This window comes from Dermacentor variabilis, chromosome 11 (genome assembly GCF_050947875.1).
Source record: "Dermacentor variabilis isolate Ectoservices chromosome 11, ASM5094787v1, whole genome shotgun sequence".
Lineage (NCBI taxonomy): Eukaryota > Metazoa > Arthropoda > Arachnida > Ixodida > Ixodidae > Dermacentor > Dermacentor variabilis.
The window spans coordinates 91514870-91540720 of NC_134578.1; the positions used below are offsets into that span (position 1 = coordinate 91514870).

At 45.3% G+C, this 25851-nt stretch overlaps 1 protein-coding gene across 3 annotated transcripts in view; it reads left to right on the forward strand.

The window, feature by feature from the left end:
* The first annotated feature begins 12029 nt into the window (after nt 1-12029).
* Nucleotides 12030-25851, forward strand: part of LOC142563855 (prestin-like) — a 275908-nt gene continuing 262086 nt past the window's right edge. For all 3 annotated transcript variants that reach the window (XM_075674524.1, XM_075674525.1, XM_075674527.1), the window contains exon 1: nt 12030-12574. The gene's annotated coding sequence lies outside the window, so the exon portion shown is untranslated. The remainder of the gene's footprint in view (nt 12575-25851) is intronic.

Sequence of the window (25851 nt, forward strand, 5' to 3'; positions counted from 1 at the left end):
ACCCGACCCGTCCCATCTTGCCCATCCCGTACTCACCGGTCCCGACCTCAAATGGCTTTAATAGCCTGTTCATGCTGTATGATTTTGCCTCACTTGATCGTCCCAGACACCCTTCACTTCCTCGAGACAACTCCAAACGTTTGCTTTCAAGTTCAAGTTGCATTTTTCTTAACTCGCGTTCCTCTCTCTCTCTGTCCCGTTCTTCTCTGTGCCGTTCTTCTTTCTCTCTGTCCCGTTTCTCTCTTTTCTTCAGAAGTTCCAACCCCATTTCAATTTCTTCCTCAGTGGCCTGTTCGGAAATTAGCTGCAATAATTCCGATTTTAGCATTTCCTTGCGTACATCTAGGCCCAGTTCCTCACCAACAATCAACAATTCGTCTCTCAGCAGTCTCCTTAACTCCATGATTACCTGCCTTAACTGCCTTGGTCCTGCTCGCTAAATCTGCCTAGGAAAACACAACCTAGCCAACAATCAACACTCTAGCTTCCCTACAGTTCTAAACAGAACAACCACAAAATGAAGCCTAGAGATTCAAAGCAAGAGCCAAGCACTCACCGCAGACAAAGCGCCACGTCGCAAAGTCCATCTCACCGTTGTCAGCCACTTGTCAGGATTGGGGGCTCAATCCCACCGCTCGTAATAAGTTGTCAAGATGGGAGTCAGGCATGAATTAGAAGGTAGCTAGCCCATACCGTCGTCCAACTTATCCACGCTGAGGCCGTTGTTGAAGGGAAGGACTACTTCTCATCGAGAACGAGGAATATGGGTTTATTTACAGTATCTACATTAGGATGTTGCAGTTCATCAGTCTAGCATGACTGCGAGAGAAAGTGCACTGAGCAGCCACACAACAGCGGTGTATAAACAGACGGTCCTCCCTCGATCTCAAAGTGAGGGAAACGTTCGAAGCGGAGATGAGCCGCCTCTTGGCGAGGGATTGCACACACACACACACACACACACACACACACACACACACACACACACACACACACACACACACACACACACACACACACACGCACACACACACACACACACACACACACACGCACGCACGCACGCACGCACGCACACACGCACGCACGCACGCACGCACGCACACACACACACACACACACAGGTTCACGGTCCCCCCCCCCCGAGGGCAGAGGGCCTTCGCAGAACTCGGAGCTGGCCCCCTCAGAGCCGCCGCCGTGGTGTCCATTGTCTTGCTTCTTGAACGGCGCGTGGGAAGGGGTCTCCCTAGACGTTCCCGCGGCAACTCCCCCGCTCGTAGCAGATCAGGTCCGCAGTCTCGGGTTCAGGCACAAAGCCCGCTTCGTAAAACTCGGCTCCAGCGACAGAAGTCGAGGACGCGCGTAGTGTTCTCCACACACAGTCGACTTAGTGACGCCTTGGCTAGAGGTTTGCGGTGGCGTTCCAAGAAAAGTTTCCCGCCGCTGTCGTAACCGGCTGGCAAAACTTGCACGTTGCCACCTCGGCAGGCCATTCCTAACAGCTTAAACTTGCATGTCAGCGGGCCGTTCTTAACAAGCCCAACCGCAGCGTCTGTTCGCGAACTCGGAACCCAGAGACATTGACCACTCGCATACGCAGATCGGACGGCTTCTTCTGCGTGGTCATTCCCGCTATTGTTGCATTGTTCAGGAAGCCTCTGAAAAATTATGTTGTGTACCTTATCATGGGTGTGATGATATACCTGCCGAATTTCTGAGGCCAGCTGTTCGTTGGGTCCAGGGCGCATTGGGCTTCGTATGCCCTGAAAGGCTGCCTTAGAATCATTAAGAACTGTCCATTGTTGCGGTGATTCCTGATTAATGAAATCAAGTGCAGCACGGAATGCCGCAACTTCTGAGCTGTCGATGTAGTAACACATGAAGCCTTTAACCTGATTTCATCAAATTTTGCCGGGATGATGACAGCAGCAGCAGAGCTGTTGAGTTTTATCGACTCATCTGTGTAGACTTGTTACCGGAATCTAAGCACGTTGTAAACGTGTTCCAAAGTTGCTTGCTTCAAAGTTTTCAACAGCGCTCCAGCTTTGTTTCTAATGCCCGGAATTGCCAAGTGCACTTGCGCCCAGTGCAGACGTCACAACGGGTCGGATAATCGGTGTAGCAGGCGTGAATTGAGAGGTAAAGTAGGACTGATCTCTTACAATACTTTTGGCAAATGTTGCACGCGGCGTATCGGCTGGCAAGCAAGCAAGATAGTGTGAAGGAAACCGAGTCAGGTGCTTGATGTGTGTACTGAGGACATTTGCAACAATGTAGTCTGTCAAAGAAGCGTCTCTGGCAATGGCCACTGTCACAATAAACGACGCTGTTATTGGGAGACCAAGACGAGCTATGAGTGCTTGGGCCTGCACACTCAGGGGTCTGCGGATATTTGTAGAGCAAGTATTTCCTAGTACAGGTAACCTGTACAGCAGGAAGCCCAAAAATAGGGCTTTGTATAGTTGCAACATTGAGAGTCCAGGATTTCGCGCTGAAAAACGCGAAAGGGTCCACAGTGTCGGCCAAACATTTTGTCATGTACGAGACGTGAGGGCTCCAAGACAAGTATCTATTAATGATGACGCTAAGAAATCGGTGCATTCATGTGTATGGTACAGTTTGGTCATTAATCGCAAAGCACAGGGGCATCGCTTTGCGAGTAAAAGCAAGGAGTGCACACTTCTCCAGTGAAAGCTGCAGTCCTTACCTTCTCAGGTATGTTGAAAAGGCCATTTAAGCCTTCTGCAGTTGTGCGCAGACTTGTACACTTGTCACTCCTGAAGCCCATATGCAGATGTCGTCTGCGTATACAAAAAGCTGTGCGGTTTGTGGTAACGAATCGGTGAGACCAACGAACACCAGGTCTAACAGGGTACGGCTGTGTACTCCGCCTTGCAGTACACCATCACTGGTATAGCTAGATGACGTTCGTCCGTCTTCAGTCAAAATAAATGAAGGTCTTCGATTCAAATAGCTGCGTATCCAGCGAAAGACGTGTCCACCAATTCCTACGGCTTCTAGGCATCGAGAATTGCGTTATGATGATCTACCTTGTTGTAGGAACGTTTAACATCAAGGAATAGGGCTGCAGCGATTCGTTTCTGGTCTTGCTGGTACTGTACATACGTTACAAGATCAATAACGGTATCTACAGACAAGCGCCCCCGTCAAAAGCTAGCCATTACCTCTGGATAGACGCTGTACGATCGCAAGTACCATTCTAGCTGTGTAAGGATCATTCTCTCCATTACCTTGGCGACGTAGTCGGCCAGTGCTTCTGGACGATGAGATGACAATTCCAATGAATATTTGCCAGGCTTAAGGAGTGGAACAAGGCGACAGGATTTCCACGTCGTAGAGACCAAGCCATCACGCCATGATGGAAGTGCATCTGTGGCCACTTGACCGGGATTTGCGAGCGCAGAATATGTGATGCCGTCTGGTCCTGGTGACCAAGATAGCCTGCACCCTGCGAGTGCAGCCTCCAATTCTTCCATGGAGAAAGGAGCGTCCATATGAGTGTCTCGCGAGCCAGCGGTGACAATAGGAATAAGTGTGCAATGCTGGAATGTCGGGCCCACGATCCTTGCGCAGTAATCCACGACTACATCAATTTCTCGGCGTCCTTGAAGGAGGGCTGGAGATTTAAATGGCCGGCGCTGTTGAAGAGCTGTTAGAAGTCCACGGATTCTTTCCAGACAACCGACAGAGGTTTGTGCGGATCGAGGTATTCACAAAAATATTTCCAGCGTTGCTTTTGCTGTACAGCAGTGCGACGCTGAATTTTCTTTTGAATGCGTCTGGCCTCTGTAAGATCATAAACGAATTTAGTCCGTCTGTGTCGTCGCTCTCTTCGCCGGCAGAGTGCACAGAGGCTCTGTATTTCCGCCTCAAAATCAGTGTCCTTAGCCAATGACCAAAACGGACGCATAGCATCCTGCATGGCCTTGGCGATATCAATTTTCAGTGTGGACGAAAAGCCTTTGTGGCATGCGTGTTGCATAAGCGACTTGAACAAGGACCAATTGATTGTTTGTTGAAGATTTGGTGAGATCGATTTGGTTAGTCCTTTTATATTCAGTTAGGTAGGATTGTGGTCGCTTCCATGGGTTTCTATATCTGTGAACCAATGGACCCAGCGAGTGAGGCACCGCGAAACAAAAGCGAAGTCTTAACAACTACTGTACGTCTGGCTGCGCCGAAATGTGGGACTGCCATCGCTTAGACAGCAAACGTCATGGTCGCAGGCCAAGGACAGGAAGTTTCTTACTTTGGAATTTACCTTGATATTTCCGCAAAGTGAATGATGTGCGTTAATATCCCCAACAACCATCTATAGACTGGGACTACTATCTAAAATATCAGAGAGGCAAGTGCCCACTAGTATCAACGCAAGGTTGTGTTTTTTCAAGCTCAAACAGACATATTGATTATTGTCATGAGGCCGTACTGGATGAACAAAGAAAGTCACTTTGCACCGTATATAGTCGCTCACCTTGCAAAGGTTATTACAAGTCAATGACACATAGGGTTCATATCCTGAGAGCCGAACGGGTTTCACTGTAAGTTCGGTTCACAGACAACAATAAAGGGAAATCGATTGGCGAAACCCTATTGGCCAAAATCAGAAGTACAGGATTTCATTGCACTGGTATTCCATTGCATAATGGACGCTTCATTGACTTGTCTGAAGAACGGCTGAGGCGGTAGAGTCATTGTACTTGCTATTCGAGGCTCGCGAGAACCGGATTCAGACGGTGCAGTACTTGCAGTGCACCCCGAGCAGATGGCGTCTGCATGCCATTTATTAACGCGCGAATGACTTTCATTAGAGGCTTCATTATTTCGATTACTTGCTTGTCCTGACCTTGCACGCGATCTGTGCCGTCTCTGGTGCGTCGGTAGTCCATCGTCGGTCTTCGTTCTGCTGGAGGACTTAATGCCGGAAGTGCAGGCTAGGCGTTTGCAATAGACATATTCATTGCGTCACCAGACACCGTGTTGTTACTGTGGGTGAGCGCCTTGGGAGCACCAGTCTCAGGAAGTAGCGTCTGTCTTGCGACAGTATCAGTATTTCTAGTAGACGAAGATCGCCTGCTGAGGGCACGATGCCGTCGCATTTTGGCGGCGCCCTCTCGGTTCGTTGAGTTGTCTCTCACCATTTCTTTGAGGACTCTTAGTAGCTCTGCCTTGTATCTCGGGTAGTCTTTCGACGATGGATCATGTGGACCAGAGCAATTGACGCACGTGAAGTCAGTCGCACGACAAGACTCAGCGCTGTGCTGCTCACAGCGTTTTGGGCACGCCGTCGGATGTTTGCATATACCGCTGACATGCCCAATCTTCAGACACTTCCGACACTGAAGTGGTCTTGGAACAAAAGGTCTCACTGGATGACGAAAAAAGCCAACTTCCACGTGTCACGGCAAGCTTCCTCCTTTGATGTTTATCTTCACAAAACGCGATCCTCCTAGGCAAACCATTTTACAGATAGTGACATCCGCTGTGGTGGGTTTAACCAAAATAGGCAGCTCCTCAATTGTCGTCTATTGACTCATCGACATCATAACTGACACCTGATAAAGTATCGCTGTTCTGTGGTGTTATGTTGCCAACATTTATCGTGTCCAGCACCTTGACTGCGCTCAAGCTATCCAGCGCTGCTCTGTTCTCGACATCGAATGCGAGAATATTCTTGCAGGTGTTAGTTCTAACATCCGTAATATCACTCATAACAAGAGTTTCTAGTGTGGCAGATACGACAAAAACCAAGAAAAGGCATACAAGGCCAGTGAGGTAGACGATACTGCGCAGAGCAATGAAAGAAAGGCGAAGGTGCCTTTTTGATAAGCAATCGAGATTTACATGGAAAGCCGGCACTGTATCGCAAACTTTGGTGTTGACAGAAGTGGTACCTCGCGTATTGGTTGCAAGGGAAGCGATTTAAATACGTGAAATGAACGGACATTTCTTCCTGACGAAGTTATGATACTCTTCGGTGGTCTTTGTAATGGCTGCGTAAAGTGCGAGCAGCCACCGCGGTCGTCATGTGAGTAACACTTATGATTTAACGCGCTTTTAAAGTGAATACTAAAATGTCACTTTATCCCTATTTTTATGCGTGATGTGGTCCGCGCAGCCGGTTTGCCATGTTTTCTCTGTGAACAAAACAAGCCAGACTTTCTGCGATTCGTTTTAGTAGGAAGCATATGCTTGTTTAAAAAAAATACTGTTAAACAGTGTAAGGTATTTAACGCCCTTGTAGAAAAATACCTATATCGGCGCTCCCGAGCTTTGCAAGCGCATTTTACTTCGTACGGAATAGAGCAGCTTAGCGTTCGTCTCAACTGCAATCGGGGCGTTGATCTGAAGCGAACGCTTTAAGGTATTCGTTGGGCGGAGAAACGCCGCTTTCGAGTGGGCTAGTATAAGTCATCCCCTCTGGTCTCGTTCGAATGCACTGTTCACTTGCGCAAGTACGTGCCAACCGGCCCAAACTTTCACACTGTTGACGCACATGTCGTGGTGGTAGAAGGCGCCGTGCAATGACTGTCTAAATACGGCTCTAGGTTGTCGGCCCCGGTACTTCAGCTTCCGTCTAGAGTTAGTGAGTTTCACAACTGCGCGTCGGCCGGACTATTTCAGCGGGAATCCTGGTGGAAAGACAAGTCGTACTCGTCCCTCCCACTTTCCACCCTTTATGTAGTATTGTGCATCGCATAACGAGAAGCGAGTCAAGTTAAAGCGTCGAGAACAGGATCACAGATTATTATTTCACGTTTCCATTGTTGAAGACTACTGCTATTACTACTACGCTTCAGATACACCGAAACAATAAAATAAAAACCGGAAATTTTAGACTGTGACACGAAATGGTAAAGTAGTTTCTCTTTCTTTTTATGAAACGTATTTTTTTTTCATCTCGGTCGGCCTAGCAGGTAGCTTGATAAGTCTGCACGTAACGTCACAGTTATGTAACGAAATGTAACGAAACCATGCAATACTAATATCGCTTATATCCTTGCAACCGTACTGCCCACGCTTCTACATTTAGTATTTTTCATTTTTCTGCAAATATAACATCCAAATAAAAGTTCCTTCATAGTGTGTGATGTATGGCGCAAAATAAGGCGAGGATATTTTCTTTTCGCACTGTGAATACTTTCTGCTGACACCCCTGCATCTGTCTTGCTTGTTCTTCAGACCACGTTTATTAAACGGTAATGTGAGAAAGCAACACCACCAGCTTTCTTAGCCGTCACGGCGGAAAATGGAGGTCAGAACATCAGATGGAGTGCACTGTGCCAGGTTAGCACGTATACAAAAGGTTATCTCTCCCACCTCATTAGACAGATAATTTGGAATCGTTTATGCAGATAGAGCATTTATCGGAATTAGTATAAACTGACATTTATAACCGATGAAAATATTTAATCTAATATAGCGAGGCACAAGAATCTCAATAACAGCTTTCGCACCGAAATCGGCTAAACGTTCTTTCTACACCTTTCAACAGCGTAAGTACACAAGGCGAGGCCGTGCCGCAGGCAAAAGGCTCTTTCCGTATGCTCCAACCAACAACTAACCAGAAACATATTCGTACGCGTTTGCTTCCTTTAGCTGCTGATCACGTGGTCGTGAGTGGAGATTGTTAATGCGAAACTTACTGCATAAATGGTCCATATTTTTTTTTTCCAGAATTCAGGCGGACTGCGAAATGAGCTGCTCTCTTCCCTGTCTTCAGGCGGTTGCCCCTCACGTGCGTAGTGGTCGGAAACGCAGCGACAGCGCACCCGGAAATGGCGATCGCGCTCGGCGAGAAAAGCGATCTGTCTGTGGCGAAATATTTCCGATAGCCGATATCTCGGCGGCATGCCAGGTCGGAGCGCGACCGTATTGCGCGCTCAAGGAGCAGCTCAGCTCATTGCAGCAAGGCTAGCACGAGGAAGCTATATAGGTGGGAGAAGGGTTGACCGTGAAAAAAAACGAAGCGTGGCAGCGGGCCCAAGAGAAATGCGAAGGAAAACGCAAAAATAAGGAAAGGACAAAGAAGGCGACGCGACCGAGAACCGGGAACACCGCTTCGACTACTTTGCAGAGGCGGCGAGCCGGAATGCACAGTGTCTAGTGGGACGAGGACATTACGCCATGCCCGGAGAAAGGTGAGGGTGTGAACGTGGAGAGAGAGAGGGAACGAAGGGGAAAGACGCTAAGTGAAACCGAGAAGGGCGAAATAGAAAAGTGACGTTATCGGGGCTGCCACCGGAACACTCCCGTGAAGAGTAAAACAAAAATAATATTACCTTGCCGTTCTAGTCGTGTAAATCGTGTAAAGGACGGTGGGCTTTGCAGGACTGGGGCGTGCAAGGAGTCATGGAGGGCGGTGGGCGCGCGATTGAGATGACGCAGGGTTGAAGCTAGGCGGCTCGACGGTTGACGCAGTGGGTGCGCGTGTGAATAGGCAGATTTCAGTTACACGGGTCAAGGGCTAGTTTTACAACCACATCTCTCATAACCACCTGCTCCCACTCCATTTGAATACTTCAGCGGATTGTGCGAAGGGATTACTAAAAGAAGCCTTATAGACCGATAAAGCCCGTCGGCAAGTTTCGGGGTTTTCAGTTAAATTCTTCACAACGTCACTAGTGACTTTGTTTATTTTTTTCTTCGTTACTTTTGCACTCATGCTTGCTGGTATTGCGTGAGCGACCTGGGCTAACCTTCACGTGGCGTTTTATAGTCCATTTGCAAAGGAGCTAAGAACCAGCGACGTAGTCAGTCGTTGTGGTTTTTTGCGCGTATTTACTGCCCAGTCTGTTCACAAGAGATCCCCTTATATTCATTGATTAGGAGTATATTCTGAGAATAAAGCCAACTAGGACTTTGCAACTGCGTTGTGGTTCACTTAGTATAGGATAACCTTATTAAAATGCTGGCAACTGACGGTTTAACGCTTCGTGATGTCGGTCAAGCGTCGACTCGGGGTTATGCCCTCCTCTGCGCTCAAGTTGTGGGAGATGTTCGCGCCTACAAGCACTTGCGGTCTTTCCAGCTTTACCTTGTCTCTTCATGGTACACTTACAATTAATTTTATAAGACCACGTGAACTAACCTGAACTAATGCTTTGCGGAAAGAGCGACAGTGCTTCTGACAGTCAGAGAGGGAGACCGAACGAGAGACAGACATACGGACAGAGAAACACACTGAACGAGACACTGACAGGCAGACACACAGACAGAAAAACAGACAGACGGACAGAAAGAGAGACCGACAAATAGACTGACAGACGAACAGACAGCGAGACAAACAGAAAGAGAGACAGACACACAAAGAGAGAGACAGAAATAGTTCCATACAGACAGACATACAAAGATACATACACAAAAACAGACAGACACACAGACAGACAGACAGAAACGTATTTGCTTCCGGCAGTACTCCGATTGCAGTGTATCAGAGAGTTGAACGTAACAGAACAACGTGGGGGAAAATACGTTCCTTCAATGATGCACTTTGGTGGCATTTGTCTCATCCAGTGCTCAGTTTCTTTGCAGCACCAACTTCGTTTCCTCTCTCAGGTATCCTTGCAGTTTTTACGATCACGTACACTGAAATACATGTATTCCGCACTGGTGAACAAGGCGAATTCTTCGCCATGTGAAGCACCAATCAAAAACAAAGATACTTCGTCACCAGAATCGGTGATCCTTTGCAGCAGCCTTCCTTCTTCAGTAAATTTCATGGGTGCGTGATAATGATCCTGTTGACGATGCTTTCCGTTATTCTCTGCATGATATGGAACTTTTTAATGCCTAAGGAGCCTTTGGTTTATTTATTTATTTATTTATTTATTTATTTATTTATTTATTTATTTATTTACTTATTTATTGTTTTCTTATTTAGTTACTTAAGCTACCCTCACGGTCAAATGACATTACAGAGGGCAGTAGTTAACAAGAGGTATTGTGTAAAAACTGCTAATAGTCCCGGCTTATACATTATCAGCTGTAAAAGAAACAATGGCACAAATATTCCTTAATGTGCAATGATAAACAAATGTAATGAAGTGATAGTGTATGAGTGGTTATTATACCTTCCCTAGGCTCCAAACTGAGTGACGCGATACTCTTGCACCAATAACAGAAAAGTTAGCAAGAAAAAGAAAAAGAAGACAAATAAAACAAGACACACGATGCGAAGAACGTTGCATTAGCTTTGTTTGCATCAAAGCTTCTATAGTAGAATGCGAATATAAGAAAATCGCTTGTCCTGAACTCTCGCCTATGCTCCGTCTCACAAATGGTTTCCAACACTGTGCAAGCTGCATGAAGCCTTAGCCAATAGGAAAGACGAATGCCCCTCAGCATATCCGCGCCGCGTCCTCTGCTCATCGCCACAGTATTTCGCGCTATATACCGCGCATGCGCAAAGGTACTAATATGTTCCGTTTCCCTGTAATTTATCATGTACCAATGAACAAAAGTCTCAGTTTCGTCCGAAAGGCGAAACATCGATTGCGATAGCAAATTAGTGTACATCTGCGAAGTAAGGACAGCAGTTTTATCGGCCGTAAAAACTTGTAAACATCAGCACACCTAATAAATTAACAAGCATGGTGTCACGTGTGCACAAGGTACCATGAACAGATCTATTTCGATTGTAGCGGAAGCTCGCTTGCCAAAACGCTGCAGTGAGGAAACGCGGCAGCAGCAGCGAGCGAACTGACCTTCGTGCAGCCGTTCGCATGAACGCAAAGTACTCCGAGAAAAGACAGAGCAGCGTGGACTCTGTACCCCTCGCACACGTATTTCAAGATACAGCGGTTCGACCACGCGCTCGCGGCCGCCTGATGTAGAACGCCCCCGCCCCCCCCCCCCTTACCCATCCCCGAAGCCTTGTGCGCGACGAAGGCGGCGAGCTTCATCCCCGCTTTACGCCGTTGCGTGAGCGAGATTGAACAGCTATCGCAGGCTCACTCTCGCACGCTTTCACTCGCACATACAGCATACGGCGCGCAGAGACGATTTTATCACCCTTGGACTTTATACGGAACTCCACGGCGACGGCGACGACGATGTCAGAAATGCGCCTGGAGTGTCGATATAATTGAAATCGCAGTAAAACGACACTCTCTAATCCTGCTAATATTCAGAAAATTATACTCGGAACTATACTTCGCTGCGCAAGGATATTACCTGCGTACGTCTCGTACCTTCGTCATTGCTGCAAACGACTTGTGAGATGGAGTGCAGGAGATCGGCGACGACAAAGCACAGTTGTCCTTTGATTGATTAGACTGTTCTCAGGCTGCACTGGTAATGGGTGTACTACGCAAAATGTCCCCATGAACGCCGATTGGAGTGGTGTCTGTATTAACTCTGACGTCATGTACAACAGAACTATTACAACAGCGCGTCGTGCAAACCTAAAACCATTCATCAAGCGAACGATGGCAATTCCGACCGCGGTGGGAACGCTGACCTTACGCCACCTCTGTCGTCGCGCGGCGTATGCTGCGACTACCGCGTCGTCCTCCAATCATCAGTGAACTGCGGCGATGCCTGCGGCCGACGAGATCGCGAAGGCCAGCTGACACTCACAAAACCGCGTAGCGGTACACGCGAAACACGTGCAAAAACGTTCCAGGAAGGAGAAAGAGAGAGAGAGAGAGAACGAGAGAGAGGCACCGGCGCGGAGATCACGGCTGAGCAAGAAGAGCAGGAGCAGAACAGAAGGCCACGAGCAGCATTCAACGCACAAACAAGCACAGCTGACGCCCCTACGTACGGCGGTGGGTTGAAAGCGAGAACGGGACATTTTCTCCCTCTCAACACTTTCCAACCCTCTCCGTAATCCACCTTCACTCGCTCCTGCATAGGATTCGGCCAGACAACGGAGAAGGCGAGGATGCAACTCTCCCTCGTAACTCTCCGTTTACCGCCCGAGGCTGTGCAGGCGAGGAGGTTGACTTTGCTGCCGCTTCGTCGTCTGCTTCGTCTGACTTCCAGACGTCGACGGACGTGTCTCAAGCGAAAGCGGCCGATCTCGGACACGGCGCGCTCAGTTTCAGTTTCGCGCGCGCTCCAATCGGTTCGTTCGAGAACAGCTTTTCCCTTTTTCTTTTTTTTTTCAGGCAGCCCTTTCCCTTTCTTCTGAACGGGAAGTTATAAGCATCCCCCTTGCACGTCGCTAGCGCCGATATACTCGGATCGTCGTCGACTCGGTGATTAAGACGAACTGTGGTCGCGCACCGCTTGGCTGAAAAGACGTGACTGGCCCGACATTCCCGACATCTGTTGTTCTGCGGTTTTTGCACTTGTGCATCTTTGCTGACGGGACAGCGTTTGTGATCTACGAGGAGCTTGAATCGACTGTGCAGCATTTCACCTGCGCCTTCGAACCGTGCTAATCAGGAGTGAAGAGTTATCTGTGCCAGTAGTGGACTTGTGTGGGACAGACGGACCTGTGAGCCCTTTCTACCGGTGGTGTCCTACAGCCGTCCTCGCCGTCTGGTCGTACCATCATCGGCTGGTCTCTCTCCTCATTTCAACGGTGCCATTGTTTCAAATTCAGGTAATCGAGATACATTTATCAAATTGTCCCTTCGTCATTTGGATTATCCATCCCCATCGTCTGAGCTATTTCCTCGTACTTGCTACTGCAGATGGTCTTTCTTCTAGAAAGAACTTTATGTTTTCCGTGAAATACACTGGCCTTAATTTCACTTTTCTACAATATACTGAGCATTTCAGAGCAAGAGCTGCTCCGTCTTGAAGATTGGCTTTTCATTATATTTTTTTCATTAAATTTTTCCTTACTTCACTCCATAAGGGACTTTGCTTGCTTGTTTGTGTGAATGTTGCCTTTCGATTCCTGCGAGTTCACAATTTCTCCAGTAGTACAAAACACAAAAACCGACAAAACTTGTCATAATTTGTTTGCAGGTGTAAAGAACACAACGCCACAAAAAAATTGGAGGACGCTTAAGCTTCGTCTTTATTAGTGGAACGCGATAGCATTGAAGGGCGCCTGATTGTTTTTCATGCTTCTCGGCAACTCCTTCTTATACAACCTTAACGATTACCGGGAAACGCTGGCGGCGAACGGTATGTAACAAAGCGAATTTTCTACCAGAAAGCTTGCCTTGCCACTTGTATGGGTCGATCTCGTCTTATTGTTTCGCACTTTACATATTTCAGTCTGAGAAGAGCTGAAATAAAAGATACGCGCTTTCGAATGCGTTTCTTATTGCACTTGCTTGTGGGCTGCCGTTCTCGAAATTCTGAGGAATGACATTGTATAGAAGGAAATACAAGGTACGAGCAACATTGGTGGCAGAAGAGTGGTTACGTATGCGTGGTTCGGAGTTTGGTTCGAAATTACCTTTGGTGAAGCGACGTCCGACGATGGACGCCGGCTTTTGAGAATGAATATAATGCCATAGCGTTAATACTTATTTCTCTGTGTGGACTGATTCGTCAATTCCGCCAAAAGGTAGCTACAAGAGAACGAAGTTATTAGGCGGAGCTACGTGGTTGCACATGCTCAGCGCGTATGCGTCGTGAAGGCAATATGGCTCTTTCTCCGCGATGTTCCTGGTCGCAGTAGATGTACAACATGTTCGGCTTCTATTCTTACGGGGAAAGTAAGGATTGGTAACGCCAACGTATTTTCGTGATCCTCATGAAATGAGCGATCATGTCATATTCAAGAGAAACAGCGGGACATTTTCGTGTCAATTCGTAATCTGTAGAATAAAATGTGTCGCATCAGCGTGCAAGACTAAGTTCATTGAGTATTTCTGCTAAAAGGAGTCTTAGCACAGTGTGGTAATTCCTTTACGTAGTTTTAAATCCTAAGAAATGAACAAAAATGAGCAGCAAATGTGTCATCGCCTTCAGAACGCCAGCTTTTAAAGTGCTTCTACAATTGTACAAGTGCATACAAGTTAAAGTGCTTGTACGATCTGTACCATTCCTACCGGAGCAGGCGAAATTTCTCACGCCAAGCTAGGTTTGTGATTATCACGACAAGCAAATATTCAAGGTTAGTGACGTCACTTTTTTGAGGTTTGAAAAAGTGGAAATGGCTACGCGGCAAATGCTGGTCGTGGTGCGATTAAAGTATTCATCTCTCGACCAATAATTTGGCAGCTACGCTACGATATATTTGCGGAAACATGTCTTGGGAACGCAATCGCCATCTTTAACAGCATTCATGTGAACTGCCCGCCAAGATGCTACGCTTCTATGCTCTAGTACATCAAAGTTTGTTTCTTAGCAGCACATAGTCATCGCCTGTAAGTGCAACATTTTTGGCGAGCGTTGGGGCTTCTGTTGGAGGCTTATGCGATCGGGAACACAATGAAGTTAATTAGGTTTGAAAAAGTTAATAAATATATCCGTAAAATTCAATTTCCGCCTTATTGTACCAGAGCTCGCTTTTTCTTCTTTCTTTAAAAATAAGGATGGAGCACGAAGCGCGGGTTATTGCGATACAATTTTGTCATGGAAATTGGGTAGTACTACCCTAACAATTTTACAACAACCAAAAAACAAGTTTGGTTCAGTGCATGTTGTTTTCTCGCTGCCTTCTGCCATATTTTGTCTGTAGCATTGTTCTGCTATCAAAATTCATTATTATACCCTGCACTCTATTCAGTCGCTTGTTCTGATGGGACAAAATTACTTTAAATGCGAAAGTACACGCTTAATTAAGGTATTTCCGAAGGAAGTCTAGTATAAATGACGACTAGGCTCTCGGTGTCTTGAGTTTCTTAAACTAAAGTTAAAACTATTTTTAACATGCCTCACAGTTTTAAATTGTTAGCACCCACATATTCTCAAATTTCTCACACAATTATAATGCGACCTTGCTGTTATTGCTATTCTTTTCAGTGCACAACCTTGCTGAAAGATTTTTTTCTTGAGGCTTCCGCAGTGGAAGTTTGTAATTTTGGAGTCTTGTGTGGCCATTGAAGGAGGGTAATGCATATGGGCATATATGTCTGATTAATGACCTCAAACGTCAAACCTATATTTTGCCTATGAGGGCAAAACACCACGTTCTTAGGAAAAAATTTAAATGCATCCCATGTTTTAGCTCACCTGGACAAACACAACACAAATGGCAAAAATTTGAACAACCAAATCGCAGGGCCAACGCGATATCCGACTGAATTTCGGCCAGCATTTAAATTGTCTACGTCAACACCAATTGCCGTGCGTATTCTTATGGCAATAATTGTACACCGCTTTGCATTAAATGTTATCGTGTAAAGTTGAAATTGAAGTGGTTATAATCATTATACGAGATTACGAAACTCAACATTCCAATTGACCAATTGGGGAAAGCATGTTTCCCGGAGACTAATCACGCAATAACTCTTTATGCACACACTTGCGCGATGTCATAGTGGAAGGAGCAGTATCCTTCTCAATATCGTAATGTGTGCCAGACTGCGTGATCTTTCAAACTGACCCTGTACGTATACTCGCCGAAGTCTTACTATGCAGTTTGATTGAACAGAACTCAGCAATAAAACTATCACTTGGACAAAGAGAGCTCTGTTTAAAAAAACGCACTTGTAAACTGGGTATAAAACAAGAGCACATAACTACAGTCTGAGCAATGAAAAACAGTCTAGATTATATTCGATCACAATACAACACTGTAAAGACACCTAGGAGGACATGAAACTAGCTGTAATCTCTCTATATTTAGGAATCGGCTGCTTCTTGGTCTTTCTCTTTAGTCCTGCCATGTTCATTAACGCAACAATTAAAGATTTACTAGTAGTCGAATACAAACGAGCACGAAACGTCCATGTACCTTGTCCTTATGTGACCTTTATGAAGCGCAGCCACAATGCACTTTTAAAGCATAAATATTTGGTAGGCACATATTGGTCAAAACTCTCTTTCTTCTATCACTCATTTTGCAAATTATTGCTGCCGTTTCCTAGATTTGTTTTCGATCTGTCGGGCATAAAATTATTGGCATGTGTTAGTAAGGTAAATATAAAACAGACGATGCCCCTTTTCTGATGCGGAAGCGAAGTCACATGTATTACATTTACAGCAGGACAAACTAAGAATTATGTTTTGTGCATGCTTCTTCCATCGGTCCCAAGCAAGCTGTTCACGTCAACTTCCATTTCTTCAGTTCAAAATGGAATGTGATTGGGAAAGCGACATTCATGGTGGATCAGTTATTTCTTACAAGCTTCAAGCGGATAGGTGCCGTATTTTCAAACTAAGCATTAGAAGTAGTTTATACAGTGGTTGTCATCGACATCCCTTCACTCTTTTCAACATTCAACAGCGTCGACACAGCTTTACACTTTGCTGGGAGTCAACTTAGGCATTCACAATTACCCACTTCTAGTGAAAGGCTTCAAGGCACCCAAAAAATATCCTGTCAAAACCGAATGCAAAACGTTTTTGTTCATTCAAAACGACGTAATGGTAATGGCAGAGTTCTCCACGAGGGTTATAAATTTTTCAAGCGAAGATCATTACAAACACGGCGTGATGGATCAGCATTTTCGGGCTTTTTAGCGCTGCCTATCAAGTTGTGGGCTTGAGTCCGCGCTACAGTGGCCGAGATGTGACAGGAGCCGTTGTAGCTGTGAGTTACAGATGGAGCTTCGATGGATTAAATGAAGAACACTGGCCCAAATCACTGCAACAACGTCAGTTAGAACATCCCATGTGCAGGTTTCGGCTTGCTTACTTGGTCCATCATTGAATCTGTAACTTTAATAAGCTACAAAATTTTTAAATAACGCCACGATTGAGGACATCTTGGTTTTGCTGTAATAATAAAAAGGTCTTGTATGCGCATACATGCGTCAATTTTAACCTCATTTTTTTGATGCCAGGAACCACGATACTGAAGAAAAGCAAAGACTGCCATGGACATAGAGGCGATAACCGTACGAACGACATTTGTCCCTCTTACGGAAGCAAATGTAAAACTTTGTACAACGCTGTCAAATACTGTGTGCAGCGAAAGCTTGTAATTTCTATAAGCACGTTTTCGTAGTAGCATGGCTTCGATGTACTTAAGAAATATTCAAAATGCTCGGAAGAAATTATGGTTGGAATTCATATATAGTGACCACAACAAAAAGACGGAAGACACGTCGCTGATTAAATAGGCACCGTAGAGGTCGTTGACCATAAGGTTTCAAAATGAAGAACATTCTTGGTGAGAGCAAGTAAGCGTGTGTTTTGCTAGCACAATCATTTGCACTGCAAATTTCACAGCTCCTGCTCCCCGAAGCTCTCAACCTTGGCGGCAAGACAAGGCGTCAGTCTTTGTCCGCGATGCAACGGCGAAAACTACAGCTCGCCATGAACCGTACTAGCTCGTGTTGCGTGCTGCTTTGATAGAATGTAACTTCTTATCTTTTTATTTCTCAACCCGCATCGTGACGGACATGCCACGATCGAATGCCTGTTACATCACGAACGCTTTCAGGTTTTCTTTTTTTTTTTATCTGTCTCCTTGCCCAATCATTTAACTTGCCGCTCTTCAGCGAGCGCATCGCAGCGTACAATCACCTCGTTGGCGGGTGTTGTAAAAGAAAACGATTTGCCTGCTTACGGCAAGAGCGCAATCCTTTTTCCTTGCGTCACCGGGAGGGAAGAAGCGCATACGAAGAAACGACGCTCCATTGTCCGGTAATGGTGTTAACGACACGCGCCGTCTCGCCGCCTCCCGTAAGCGCGGTTGCCTTGGAGCGGTTCAACGAACGTGTTTTGGCGGGTGCCCGGAACAAAGCGTTGGCAACAGTGACCGCGCTACTATGAGCGTTGCCCTTCGGACGTTGTACAGCTGGCAGCGATGCCCGACAAGTCTGTCAACTGTTCGCGCATTTTTTTTTTTTTTTGACGGTTAGCTGAAGTCTCCTGCAGCACATATTTCAAGGAGTTGTTGCTCGCAAAGTCTTGTGAAGTGTTTTGCGAAGCTATAAGGCTGGCTTTCTGTTTTTCTGGCTTGGACCACTCGTTTGATCAAAATACAAGGATTGATTGATTGATTGATTCATTCATTTATTTATTGATTGATTGATTGATTGATTGATTATTGATTGATTGATTGATTGATTGATTGATTGATTGATTGATTGATTGATTGATTGATTGATTGATTGATTGATTGATTGATTGATTGATTGAAGTGAGCTATAAGTGATGCTGAGAAAGTACAATAACGAATTTTGTAAGGCCAAGCAAGCGTCCGGAATCGGAGACAAACTCCCTTTCTAACAGGGTTTATACTGGACTCCCGAAAGATCCGAACTTGTCCTACACCGCCCAAGAGGACTGTCACCCTATTCGAAACACATTGTCATTTCACAGAAAGCAGCAATTCGGGGGTTATTTCTCTCCCTCGCCACACATACCTGAGTGGCGCTGCTCAAGTCGGGGCTTGATGTTTGAATAGCGCATTTGAGAGCCTACTGCTAAGATTGAAACGCAGCAATTTTGTAACGCGCAGGAAAAAATGGCTTGCAAGACAAAACATCCGGTTAGCTGATATGTTTCGAGCAGGACGCCACGATTACAGACAATAAGCGCTCCTCAGTGATGCGGAAGATGTGAATTCAAGCAAATCTGATATGAGGACGCTATGACTGAGCCACAGGGTAACGCGGTAAGCGCAGCGCTGATTCTGTACTTCATCAGAGTACGGTGTTTATGGCATAATGAATCTCTTGCACGTAGAAAACCTTTCTGCGCGACAAGCATAGGCAGTCGATACACAGAGTTGAATTACTCAAACCTTCCAAGAACTGGGAAATTGTAAAGTGCTTATTGCGGCAGCAATGATTTTTCAGAGCGTCAAGGAGTCGTTCTTACTGGCCAGCCGTCTTCAAACTTTTTCCTAATACTGTTGGAATGCGTAACCTACACCGCAACGTCCCAGTCTGTAGAAGCATATCCGCTCGCAGTTGACATAAATCCACGTGACAGTGTCATGCTTGGCTGAAAAAGAAATCACCCGCCGTGGCTGCTTAGTGGCTATGTTGTTGGACTGCAAAGCACAATTGTCGCGGAATCGAATCCCGGTCACGGAGGCCGCATTTCGATGGGGGCGAAATGCGAAAACACCCGTGTACTTGCATTTAGGTACACGTTAAAAAAAGAACCCCAGGTGGTCCAAATTTCCGGAGTCCCCACTTCGGCGAGCCTCATAATCTGATCGTGGTTTTATCACGTAAAAACCCTTAATTTATTTTTTTAAAGAATATTCTTAAATCACAGAATCACTACACATTACTAGCGCTGCAAATACACAGACAAAACACACCTATATAAAGTTATCCAGCAGTATGAAGCGGGATAAAAATAAACATGATAACGCCTGAAAGTAACGATTCCTGAGGATCAAACTAAAAGGGAGATTAAAGACAAATATTAGGCCAACGTGAACTGTTAAAAATGCCGATTCAGAAGAGACCCTCAGTGCTTGTTTCGTACCAACAAAGGAGTTAGTTTAGGAGAAAATACGCTTGAAAGGTACGCATACCTATGGCACAATTCGAATCACCCGGTTCCGTGCTTGGAAGGATGACGCTGCATACGCCATCGTGCCCTCTAGGCTGCCTGTGAGTACAACGGGGCCCGTTGTAAACAAGACGGTGTCTATTTTTTCTTTTTTGCGCAACACGCAAACGCGCAGCTGTGGGGAAACCGAGCCAAGAAAGAGCGTTGGATTCGCCGCTGCAGCTGCTTTGGTTAAGTAGGAGTGAACCGCTCAGGCATCCCGCGACCTCACACGGACGTGACATTAGGTGCTACTCGCACTTTGTCTGAGGTTCGCCAGTCAAGAAAACCTGCGGACCATTACGCGATAGCGAAACTCCTGAAACGCGAAAGCGCACGCGACACATACTCGGGCAAAAACAAAACATTTTGACCGTCCGCATCGTTGTCAAAGGTAACGTCAATGAGTCCTTCTTTTTGTACATATAGAGTAAAACTCAACAAGTGACATTTTCTTGCATCCTATAATGCAATGCAATGGTCGTTTTATTCCGACCGGTTGAGTACTAATAGCAGAATTACGAGTATAATGAGGAGTGCCGACACCATAGGGCTTGTGCTAGAATGTCCCGGAGGAGTCTCAAATGGTGTCTTGCCTGTACCGTAATTTCTACATTGATGGAGCTCCGTTCGCGATAATGCAGACGCCTTAGACGTTCTCGAGCGTTAATCTCTCGCATTAGCTTGAATTTATATTTGCCTTTAGTGTCCCTTTTAAGTTTTGCTGCAGCTGACAAGAACTCCCTACATTTCAGCTCACATGTTATTTCGCTGCGAACGAAAGATTCAACAAACGCTTTAGAAATCCTCGACTAATGTTGCTACATGCCGTTAAATTTAGTTCATTATATAGGTCGACACTTTGGTTGCCAGGCGCCAGACATGTATGTAATACCAGGCACGGTGGTTCACTACAAATCATAATTGGCTTCATACTGCTGACTACACTTAACTTGCATGTTCCTTTTCATTCTGCTTAATTGTCTTTCTCTTCTGGAAAACTATTTCCGTCCTCTACTGCAGTTTGTGGAACGCTTTTTTTATACTGCAAAGAAGGTAAAAGCTCAGAATTAGACTTTCTGTGTGCGTTATTCGGCCTCCCTTTTTATTACGCCACCACTGTCAACGCCGTCTTAATTGTTTCTCCTAACATTATCTCTTTTATTTGTTAGTTCCATTTTTTTTTCTTGTTGTGTCGGTTTGTTTACTCCATCTGTCGGTATGCGGGCCAGAGAATTAGCAGCAGTAACATCTTCATGAAAAACAACAACAACGACAACGACAATTGCAGTGCCTGCTGCGATAGCCTGTTGCAGTAAATGAGCCCAGAGTCGGTGGAATACCACAGAAATCTGATGATATTTCATATCTATTTCGCTACAATAAATAAGACGGCCGCGCCACCATCTCGCTGTTGGATAAGTACCAATGTCAGCGCTTGTAATGACGTCATGCGGCTTTGTGTCCGGTCTGGTCGTAATCCCATTGGCTTCTGAAAATTTGTGACAGCCACTACGAGTTTCTCAGGCTGTAAACCTACGACCGATACACCCAGAGTAACCTGTTTCGCGGACGTCGTTAGATCTCTCGTTCTTCGCACAGATGAGCACGGCCTCGATCCAGCCGTCTTGTAAACACCATTAATCGTGTAATCTCGATACACTCGCTGCCCGCAAATTTATTTTCTTTCGCTATGGCTCGCTGCTAAATGAGAGGCAGTTATCAGAGTGTATTAGCAAGTATTTGCATCCTAGCACCAATAGAGCTTGTCTTATATCTCCGGACTATGAGTGGAAATGCAGACTGTTTTCACCGAGACATGTGTAAAAGCTGCTTATCACGGCGAGAACAGTGCATCTTGTTTCGAACCGTCACGTTGTGATAGGCCCGTGATCCAAATCAATTTGCAAAAGCTTGCTCATTTGTGTGTGCTTAAAATGAACTGGTCCGTTCATCAAATTATCACACGGTTTGTGAGAATTTACCCCTATTGCCTTTCCCATCCCGTTTATCTCTCTCTCTGCCCCTGTTGCGTAACAGTAATAACAATAATATAAATAATGCATCATTTACCATATTTATTTATATACAATAATTGTGATATTGAAATTAATAATACTTATTAATCAATATATTTCTTTATCGCTCCAGGGAACAACTCTCACGTCTGAGTGCTGGCGCACAGTAAAAAACCAAAACAGAAACAAATAAAAATACAGTTACAAGATATGAAATATAAAGGGGCAAATATGAAAAGGAGCAGTTTGCAACCAGCAAAATCGAAGGTGAATTCACAATAGTATTACGTTATCATCGAGCGATGCTCAAGGGACGAGCCGCCGCGAGGACGACGACGAAGTGGGTCTGTGCCCTTGGCGCGAGCAAGTGTCGACCTGGAGACCTGTCTCCTGTATATAGCCTCTTTAATCTGTGTCTGTAAATAGCCTGTATATAGCCTCTTTAATCTGTGTCTTTCCACACGTAACAATATAAAGACCTAGAAAGACACGAATAATGCATGAGCCCCTAAAAATAAATAAATAAATCCAGCCTTTAGATTATGTTCCCATAAAAAGAACATGAGGTTTTATTTTAATACTGGCGCACAAGCATTCCAACTAAAATGTAATGTACAGTTTTAAAAAAACCAATACAAAGGAAAAATAAGAGGATGCTTGCATTAAAAAGTCATTTGGGCATAATTTCGCACACAGCAAAGGACATGGAAAGTCACTAAAAACAAGCTGTTATCTATCGAAAAGGTAAGTAAACGAAGATGAGCAGGAGATTAGTGAGGAAGTGCAATGAAAAGGAAAAAAAACTGTACGGATAAAGGTACAAACGTAAGATATACTGAATAAAGAAATGGGAAACGTACCAATTAAATAAATGTATATGCAATGCATCATGAACATCAAATGTGCGAGACGAAACCGCTGAAACATTACACATACCGCCAGGAAAGCTGTAAATGTACTAAAGAACATGGTCACAGAGAGCACGCGCGTATACCGTGAAAAACTTGCATATGGCAATGCGAAGCTATGAAAAAAAGAACGACGATTGGTCAAGAGTATCAAGATCAGGGAAAAGAGTATTATGCAGATTTTTAATTCTATGCACAGCAGAATGCTTGCTGTGACGCACAGAAACGAAGTATGGTCGGTGCTGCCTTGTCACTTTCTGCGGAATCCACAGCGTGACGTAATTAAGTAGCTCAGCGAAGTTCGGTTTTCCGGGAAGGAGGTTATGCAAAAACTGGAGGTATGTGCGAATACGCAGGCAGGTAAGGGACGGGAGTCTCATATCTTATTAGTGTGAATATCTTTGAAAATCTTGGTCTAATCGGCATATTGAAAACGATAATAATAACAGTAGTAATAAAAATAATCAAATTATCAACATTCTCAGGAACAAATATGTAGTCTTGGTACTGGTGCAGGTGAGAAATGGTGTAACATTAATAGATAGATACACATACATCAACAAATAGGAACAAAACGCGCAGATACAATGCAAATGCCGTTTGAAATATGTGACACACAGAACATAACACAGCAAAACACTACATGACATAGCACAAGATAGCATTACACACCAAAATGTAACACATAACACAGAAAGAACATTGACTGAGATTTCTGGGAGTCTGGACGCTGAGCCCTTCGTACCCTTCACATAGAACATGGCGGTCCCATACACACCAACAAACAAGAACAAATAATACACATGCAATAAACAAATGGTCCCCCACACAGGATACAAAAGGAGCACTGTCATCATTATTGGTAATAGTAATAATTATAATAATAGATTAATCCCCATTATCAATTTACATCGTAAATCATTTACTTCGTTACTTCGGACGAAGTAACGTAAAGTACTGTACTGTAATGTAGTCCTCTCTCTCTATTATTTGTGTTTGTATTCATGCTATTGGGTCCACAAATCTTGTGCAAATTTTGATGGCTACGGTAAACAGAAATTTTCAAGAATTTTTTGCAAGAGCAGCTAATCGTCTTAATCGTAAATTAACGTGTTCCATATTGCGGCTAAGCACACGAAACCGTGGGCAGGATGCATTTACTGGCCGTCACGCAGTTTCTTTTACGTACAGAAATAAAAGGAAGAATGGGCTTGTCGGTTAAGCTGTTTCTTTATTACCTACCATGGGAATTTCTGCTTATGTATTTCGTAAATCCCAGTTCGTGGACGCTTCACCTGCGTGAACACAATCGCTTGCCTTGAAACACAAAAATGAGGCAATACGCAACGTTTGATAGGTGCCTGCTTCGGCCATTACATTTACAGCTAGTCGAGTCACGTTTGAAGCTGATTTTACTACCTCGACCTTGAAGGAATCATGACCCGAAGTGATGGCAAATGAGCGGACGTTTAGACAAATACAAAAAATATCAAGGACATCCTAACCGCTTAGAGGCGAACAGCCCCCTTGCCCACGTATAGTTCTTCGAAGAAGTCTCTGTATGGCATCTATACTTCCATAAATAATGACATAGAGGATGTAGGCTGTACGCTTTTGGCTTATGAAAGTAGTATTCTATGCACACTCTATTTAACCTGATGACCCAGGCTGGCAATTCTTTAAATTAGATTTTTATGTTCGACGTTTACCATCGGCTGCTGCGCACACCGCGGTGCACCAGTGGTTGTGGCGTCCTGCTGCTATGTTCGAGGTCGCGCATTCGCTCCTCAGCCACGGCAGCCGTATTTTAATAAGATTTCACTAGAAAAGCGTTCGTGCCCAGAGCCATGCGTACATGCTGGAGAGCCGTGGATGGTCGAAGTTGATGCGAAGGCCCTTGTCGCGAGGAATGGGCTGCTTTGAGGCATTAACTCGAGTCACGAAGTCTGTCGGTCGGTAAACTGACTGATTCCAGTCCTTTGGTCGCTCAGTCAGTGATTCATCAGTCAGTCAGTCAGTCAGTCGGTCGGTCAGTCGGTCAGTCGGTGAGTCGGTCAGTCGGTCGGTCGGTCGGTCGGTCGGTCGGTCGGTCGGTGAGGTAGGCGGGCAGGCCAAGCAGGCAAGCAATGGATCGGTCAATCGATCAATCAATAAAATAATCAGTCAGTCAATCAATCAATCCTTTAGGATACGTTTTGATGGGCCTGCGGAAAACTCGCTAGCCTACATCAATTACAGATATCCTCACGCCCTGACAACTGCTATTTATTGCCTACATAAACATTACTACTTAACTCCACATAACCTTGGTTTGCGCTCCTTATTAATAACCCACATTCACGTGCCTTTGAAAATGACGATGTGGAAAGCACTGTGAATTATAGGGATTGTCGGTTTCCGGCACTGCTGCACATCAACCTCGGGAAAGTTGTACTGCAGAGACTCGTTCTACTCAAATGAGATATGTACGTTTACTCAGCATTATTCGTATGCGAAGCCCTTCCTCGCTTTCTGGCGCCCCAACACACAAGCAGGTGCACACATGCACGCCTGCATGAGAGTACCTAAATGCCCACCATGTAAAATGCAAAATACTAAAGCATTGGGAAGTGGCAAGTTAGTTGTCAAATGCACGCCTGCATTTATATTTACTACACAAAATCTTTGCCCCGATGGCTTATAGCAGCCGACGAAGTGCCAGATCACGGGAATCATGTATTTCTGGGCGTCGCTGGAGATCGTTGTATTGTATGGCAAGGTGAAACAGAGTAGCTATTGAAGAAAACAACGTGTCACGTGACGAAGTTATCTGTATGTGAGCTAATTGTAGTAACCGCTAGTGCTGTGCCCTCTGCTTCGCTCGCATTGATGTACCTGCATTATCCCAATATCTATGACGTTCGATATGAAGATTTAGGTAGAGTAGGCCCAAAGCTATCACACGCTACTGTCCTTGAGTTACAAAAGAATGACAACCATTCCACTCTGTGAAGATGGAATGGCAGCTAAAGCTGACGACAGTCAAATCTCTCAAACAAAAAGCAAAGTGCTTTCGCGGCCATTCCTCCTTCACAGAGTGAAATGTTTGTCATATTTTGCGTCCTCGGTTGTCGTTTCGCGCCGGCGCCATTCGCGTAGTCGTTGCTGTTCCGTCCAGCGCTCCTCGTACGCATGTTGTTCTTCGGTTGTACGGACTATACGTGTCCACCCCATCGATAGCGCGGCTGTTCTTAGCGCCGAACCTTGACGTCACCCTATTGTTCACGGCGAGCGTTCTAATCTGTTCCGTATCTTGACGTCTGCGCCGCCGCAGTGCACCCGTATGGGTTTGTTAGAAATCGCTAAGTCCGTTTCTGCTGCCGGGCGCC